The 6,662-nt window shown below is 50.1% G+C and overlaps 1 protein-coding gene across 7 annotated transcripts in view; it reads left to right on the top strand.

The window, feature by feature from the left end:
• Positions 1-6,169: 6,169 nt before the first annotated feature.
• Positions 6,170-6,662, top strand: part of CTTN (cortactin) — a 32,556-nt gene continuing 32,063 nt past the window's right edge. For 3 of the 7 annotated variants that reach the window (XM_031448150.2, XM_064492020.1, XM_031448159.2), the window contains exon 1: positions 6,170-6,248. The gene's annotated coding sequence lies outside the window, so the exon portion shown is untranslated. Of the gene's footprint in view, positions 6,249-6,286; positions 6,426-6,662 lie in introns of those variants that run through there. The other 4 variants (XM_031448160.2, XM_031448161.2, XM_031448157.2 and 1 more) reach the window with 2 other exon arrangements.

The raw sequence follows: 6,662 nt of genomic DNA, 5'->3' as shown, positions 1-6,662 counted from the left end.
CCATCTGCTATGGTTTCTTATTTGTTGCTTTGTAAAAACCCACCCCAAAACTTAGTGGTGAAAAAACAATGATTTATTGTTTCTCTTGATTTGGTGGATTGGCAACCTGGGTGGTTCTTCTGCTGGTCTTTTCTGGGATCACTCATGTGATGGCAGTCACCTGCCAGCTTCTCTGGGGCTGGAAGGTCCCAGATGGCCTCAGTCAGGTACCTGGCAGCTGGTGCTGGCTTTTAGCTGGGACGCCTGGGTTCTCCTTCCTATGGCCTCTCACACTCCAGTAGGCTTCTTCACAGCAGTGTAGTCTCAGGTTCCAAGGGTGCAAGATGAGAAGCAACAAGGCATCTTAGGGTCTACATCCCTTACCATTGTGTGTAGAGCTCATTCAGTGTCATTTCTCCACATTCTCTTGATCAGAGCAAGTCAGTCACAACGCCAGTCCAGAGTCAAAAGTTTGGAGAAATAGACCCCATCTAGTTACTGATAAGAGGAGCAGCTATGTGGCTGCTGTGGACTGAAGGTCTGTGTCTCTGCCCAGATTCGTAAGTTAAAACTCAGTGCCCCATGTGATGGTACCTGGAGGTGGGACCTTCAGGAGGTGCTTAGTCCTGAGTGTGAGGTCCTCATGAATGGGATTCATTTTCTTAGAAAAGAGACCCAGAGAGCTCCCTCACCATGCGAAGACACAAGGAGAAGTTGGCCATTTGTGAATCAGGAAACCAGTTCTCACCGCACACCAATTCTGCCAGCACCTTGACCTCGAACTTCCAGCCTCCAGAACTGTGAGAAATAAATTTCTGTTGTCTATATGCCACCCAGCCTATGGTATTCTGTTATTATAGCGCAAACTGACTAGGACAGTCACAGAGCAAGGAGGCGTGGACACAGGGGAGCATGGTTTGTTGAGGGCTGTATGAGTCAGCTCAGGCTGCTGTAACAAACGCTACGGACTGGGCACTATAAACAACACACAGTCCTGGTCTCCAGTCCTGGAGGCTGGAATCTGAGATGCAGGGGCGGGCAGGGCTGGTTCCTCCTGAGGCCTCTCTCCTCGGCGTGGAGACGGCCATCTTCCCCCTGTGTCCTCACCTGATTGTCCCTCTGTGTGTGTCTGTGTCCTGATCTCCTCTTCTTATAAGGACACCAAGTCATACTAGCTTGGGGCCTCACCCTTATGTGCTCATTTAACCTTAGTTACCTCCTTAAGGGCCTTATCTCAACTCCAAATACAGTCACCTTCTGAGGTGCTGGGGGTCAAGAACACATTCAGTCCATCAATAGGGTCAGTATTCTCATGATCCCCCACACACTCTGGGGAAAACTGTCACATTCCAGGTCGACAGCTGTTTCCTCTCAGCACTTCAAAGATACTAGCTGTTAGCATCCCCTGGGCAGAGGGCAAGTCTGCAGTGGGGCTAATGGTCATTCTTTTGCAAACCTTGTGTCTTGTCATTCTGGTAGCTTTTATGATTTTTTAAATTTTTTTCTTTTTGAGAGTTTGCAGTTTTACTCTGTTTCTTGGTGTATGGGTCCCCTTGAACAACTCAGGGCTTAGGGGCACCAGCCCTCCTCAAAGTTGAAACTTGAAGTATAATTTCCAGCAGGCCCTCTGTACCCACAGCTCCACATCCAAAGATTCAACCAACCTTGGACCCTGTAGGACTATTGCATTTACTGTTGGAGAAAACCACATGTAAACAGCCCCACAGCTTCAGCCCGCGCGCCGCCTTGCATTTCTGCAGTCACTTTGGGTCCACAGAGGCATTCAACTTGTTTGGGGGCACGGCTGTGCCTTTTTGGTTTTCCAAGTTTACAGCGTCTCTGTAAATGCAAGGTCGGGAAGTCACTGTGAAACACGATCTCTTTCCCACTAGCATCCAGAGTGATCTTTGAGAGTCACAGTGCCCACGCCACCTCCTGAGGACCAGTCTCCAGTGAGCTTTGGTTGTTGGTCTGGACGAAGGCAGCAACAACTCTCCCTCATCCCGAGAGAGCGGGGGTGGGGTGGGGCGGGCAGGGTGTCCTTTCAGGGGAAGAAAATGTTCGGCAAATCGGTTGTGGTGATGGTTGCACCATCTTGTGACTATGCTGAAAACCACTGAATTGTGCGCTTCAAGTGGGTGTGGTGTGTTTTATGTAATTATAGTTCAGTAAAAGTGCTCTTAAAAGTAATTTCAACTCATCAAGCTGTTTTGAGGAGAAAATGAAATATTCTCTTAAGTTGGTGTCCTGAGATCCAACTGCTAAAGCGGGGGTGGTTCCCTGCACACCAACAAACAATTCTCAGACACTACCAGGGTTCCTGGGAATTCAACTCAGTTCTTTTTTTTTCTTTAATGGTATCTCTTTATTGATTTTTGTTTGTTTGTTGGTGGGGGGGGATATTAGGTTTATTTATTTATTTTAATGGAGGTCCTGGGGATTGAACTCAGGACCCCATGCATGCTAAGCACGTGCTCTACCACTGAGCTCTACCCTCCCCTTCAACTCAGTTCTGACACTCTCTACTCGAGGCGACATCAGATCCCACAGGTTACAGATTCAGTCCCCCAAGACAATCCCCCCTTCAGATGCCAGCTGCAAGTCTATGTTGTTACCTGCACTTCTGACCCACCCGCTACATACTGGAGGTTCCCACAGCCTCCTCCTTGGACTTCAGACACCAGTCCCAAGTGCAGGCTGTCACTTGTGCTTCTAACTGACTGGCTGTAAATCAGAGGTTCCCCTGAGCCCCTCCTCAGGGTGGATTAATTTGCTAGAGCGGCTCACAGAACTCAGAGAAACATGGTCCTTACTAGGTCACTGGTTTGTTATGAAAGGACATAACTCAGGAACAGTCAGATGGAAGAGATGCGCAGGGCGAGCTGTGGGGAGGTGGTGCGGAGCTCCCAGCTCCCTCTGAGCACCAGTTCCCCCAAATCTGCACATGTTTACCAAGGAAGCTCTCCAGACCTTGTTCTTTTGGGTCTTTATGGAGGATTCATTGCACAGGCACGACTGATAAAATCACTGGCCTTTGGTGACTGGTTCAACCTGCAGTCTTTCTCCTCTCCCTTCCTCAGAGGTCAAGGGTGGGGAGTTCCAGCCCTCTAGTCACATGGCTCATTCCCCTGGCAACTGGCCCCCATCCTTAGGTGCCTCCAAAAGTCACCTCATTCCTAGAACTAGTGACAACTTTATGCTTGCAATACTTAGGAAATCCCAAGGGCTTGGGGAACTATGAGACAGGAACTGTGAATGAAGATCAAATAGATATTTCAAATCACAGTGTCACACCTATAATCTCACAATGGTGCCCGATAAAGCCAGGCTGTCTCCAAATGTTAGTTCCCCTGCTTCCAGGTCTGACTTCCCCATTTAGCCTATGCCAACTAAAAACTGTCACTTGCCATCTGCCTCTCTAAGAATGAAGTCACAGTCGCTGACCTTCAACACAGCCTGAGAGGAGTGCAGGGCGGGGATTGGGAGTGAGGTGCTCTGTGCTCTGAAAACCGGCAGAACACGCCTTCAGGTAGTTAGATATTTGTCAGGAGAAGGTTTTAGGAGCCCAATTTCTTGCATCTTCTCATGTCTAGAAAAGCTCTAAAATCATTAATGGAAATATCTCCTCTTCAAGACTAGCAGCAACCGTCTGCCAAAATGCATGCATGATTGCACGTACCCCCGTCACTGAAGTCACGTAGACACCGACCTTCCCCCATCTCTTCAGAGCAGCTCCTCAGAGCTCTCTGGGAGGCTGTCTCCCGGGCTGTAGTCCTCATTTTGCCCCCAATAAAACTTAACTCACAACTCTCACATTGTGCTTTTATTTTTCCAGTGGACACCACCAAGCATTTAGCTTGATGCTTAACTGCACACGTTGCTGCACTGTCTGTAGTAATGACGGAAGTGAAAGCACTTCAGTTCTATCTATCTGACCTCAATGTTCCCTACACAGACCCTATTCTTTCCCTCCTCTGTGCCTTTGCTTGAACTACCCCCCTTCCCAGGATGGCTTTCCTATCTGTTTATGTCTTTATCCTGCTTACTCTTAAAAGCTCCAGCTCAAAAGCTATCTCTCCAGCATCACTTCTTGGACCCCACCTTGACATGCCACTGGCTCCTCAAATGTCCCAAGTCCAAAATGTACCAAGTCCGAAACCATATTCTCACTCTCCCATTTCAATCTTCTCCGCCACCCTAGGACCCCCCTGCACATTTTCCCTGTCTACTCAGATGCTGGGAAAAATTTCAGACTTTGGAAGGGGCAAAGGTGACTATTAGATATTCTTTCTTTTTAAATTTTTTTTCTACAGATTTTTTTTGGAGGAGGAGTTAATTATGTTTAGTTGTTTTTACTTTTTACCAGAGATACTAGGGATTGAACCCAGAACCTCTTGCATGCTAAACATGCACTCCACCACTGAGCTGTACCCTCCCGCAAATATTCTTTCAACAGAACGAAAGAGCCTCTGATAATTATGATTCTAAGATGCGTGCCCTTTTTTTTTTTTTTTTGCCTAGATTATTTCACACCTCTGTAGAGGTAGAAGTTAACTTGCAGTAAGCAGACAGCAATGCAAATAATTCTTGTCCATAGAAAGGCAAATTATCCATGTCCAGTGAAATACAATTGACATTGCCCTATGGATAGACCAGTTTTTGTTAATTCATTTCAGCATTCCTTTCACTTCTTCTTTGAACAAGTCATAATACCTTATCGTTTCATTTATTATTAAGTTAAATAAAATCTTTGATGTGTTCATTTTATATGTGTATGAAAATCATGAATTTATCTTAAATTATCCATTGACCCCCAACATCTCCTTCCCCACCCTATACCCCCAAACCATCCTCAAACCTGACAATTTAACTTTCTAAATGTATCTTGTATCAACTCACTTCTCTCCAGCTTACTTGCTACTGCTCATTTGCCTGAGTTGGCCATACTAGGCTCCTACCTGGCCCTCTTCCCATCCATTCTCCAAATAGCAGCCAGAGGGATTTCATCACAATTCAAACTGTATGATGTCTCTCCTCTGCTTAATTTCCTCTAAGGATTTCTGATTTCTTTTAGAGTAAAGACCAAAGTCCTTGCTGTGCCCTACCAATCTCCACATGACATGGCCCCATTGCATCACCACACCTCTGCTACACTGAACTTCCTTCACTTCCTCTGTGGTGAGATATTTCCTGCCTCAGGGCCTTTGTATAGGCTCTCTCCATGCCTGGAAAATTTTCCCTTCCTACCTTGTTTACTTCTATTTGGCCTTCAGATCTTAGCACGAAGGTTAATTGCTTGAAGAAATCTTGGATCTCCTGGATGAGTTCGGGTCCCACCTTCTACCCAATATCATGAACTTTGATGACTTCTTCACAGCATTAATCTCGTTTCCTAACAATATATATGATTAATGCCTGACTCCCTAAGCTGAAAGGTCCCTGAGAGCAAGGTCCATGTTTCTTCCGTTGACCTTCTATTCCTGTTACATACCTGGCCTTCTCTGGGTGGATGGATGGATAAATGATGGATGGATGGGTGGGTGAATGAATGGATGGAGGATGGATGAATGGATGGAAGAATGGATGGATGGATGGATGATGTATGTCTTGGTAGTGGATGGATGGGTGTGTGGATGGATGGTGAACGAATGATGGATGGATGGGTGGATGGATGATGGATGGATGATGGGTGGAAGGATGATGGATGGATGATGGATGGATGGCTGGATGGACAGAGAAGATGATGAGGACGCTCGTCCCCCCAGGTGACTGATAGTCACAGTTACCTCCTGAGTCCTCAGGGCTCAGAGCACTTGGCATTGTCCCCTTGGCCGGCACATTTTCCCATTTTCCTACCACTTTGGATTGTCTGCATCTGAGACAGTCTGGTCCGCACACGGTGCGAGCTACGTAAATTTACTATGTACAGCCATTTCATTTGTAGGCATGCTCCGCAGCCTCGCACCCCGAGCGGAGCTCGCGCCGGCGCCAGCGGTGGGCGCTGCGGGCGCCACGTGGACGAGGGAGGCGGCAGCGAGCCGTGAGCCACGCAGCCCCAGCTGGACCTCAGCTCGCACTGCGGCGCCTGCCGGAGCCCGGAGGCCTCCGACCGGGCGGGGGCGGGGCGTGCCGGCGGGGGCGGGGCCTCTCGGGACCCGGATGCGGCCCGCCCCCGCCCGCGGAACCGGAAGTGGAGCGGGGCGCCTGGGAGCGGCTGGTACGGCGGAGCCAGAGCCGAGCGGGGCGGGCCGGACCGACCCCAGGCGGCGGTGAGCAAGCGCGGCTTCCGCCGGACGGGGAGGGCAGGTTCCTCGGCTGCGGTTCCGGGGCGCCTCCAGGTCCCGAAACGGGAAGGAAACGGCAGCCGCGGCGGTCTCGCCGCATTTCCGCTCGCGGTTTCGGGCGCGGGGGTAGCGCCGGCGAGCTTCCCCGGGCGGGAGGCTGAGGTCGGAGAAGGGTGGGCTCGCCGGGGGCCGAGGGACCGTGCCGGGGCCGGGGGCTGGGGTGGGGGGCTGGGCCTGAGGGGAGGGGCTGAGGTCCGAGAGAAGGGGGCTGGCTGGGGGAAGGGGCCGCGGCCTGAGGGGGAAGGGCGCGTGATTCTGAGGGGTCTGGGGATGGAGCGGGAGGGGCCTGGGGCTGAGGGCAGGAAGAGGGAGGAGAGGGAGCAGACGCAGAGGGTCTGG

Source organism: Camelus dromedarius, chromosome 12, assembly GCF_036321535.1.
Source record: "Camelus dromedarius isolate mCamDro1 chromosome 12, mCamDro1.pat, whole genome shotgun sequence".
Lineage (NCBI taxonomy): Eukaryota > Metazoa > Chordata > Mammalia > Artiodactyla > Camelidae > Camelus > Camelus dromedarius.
The sequence above is the reverse complement of the archived record's forward strand: the minus strand, read 5'-3'. Positions and strand labels throughout refer to the sequence as shown.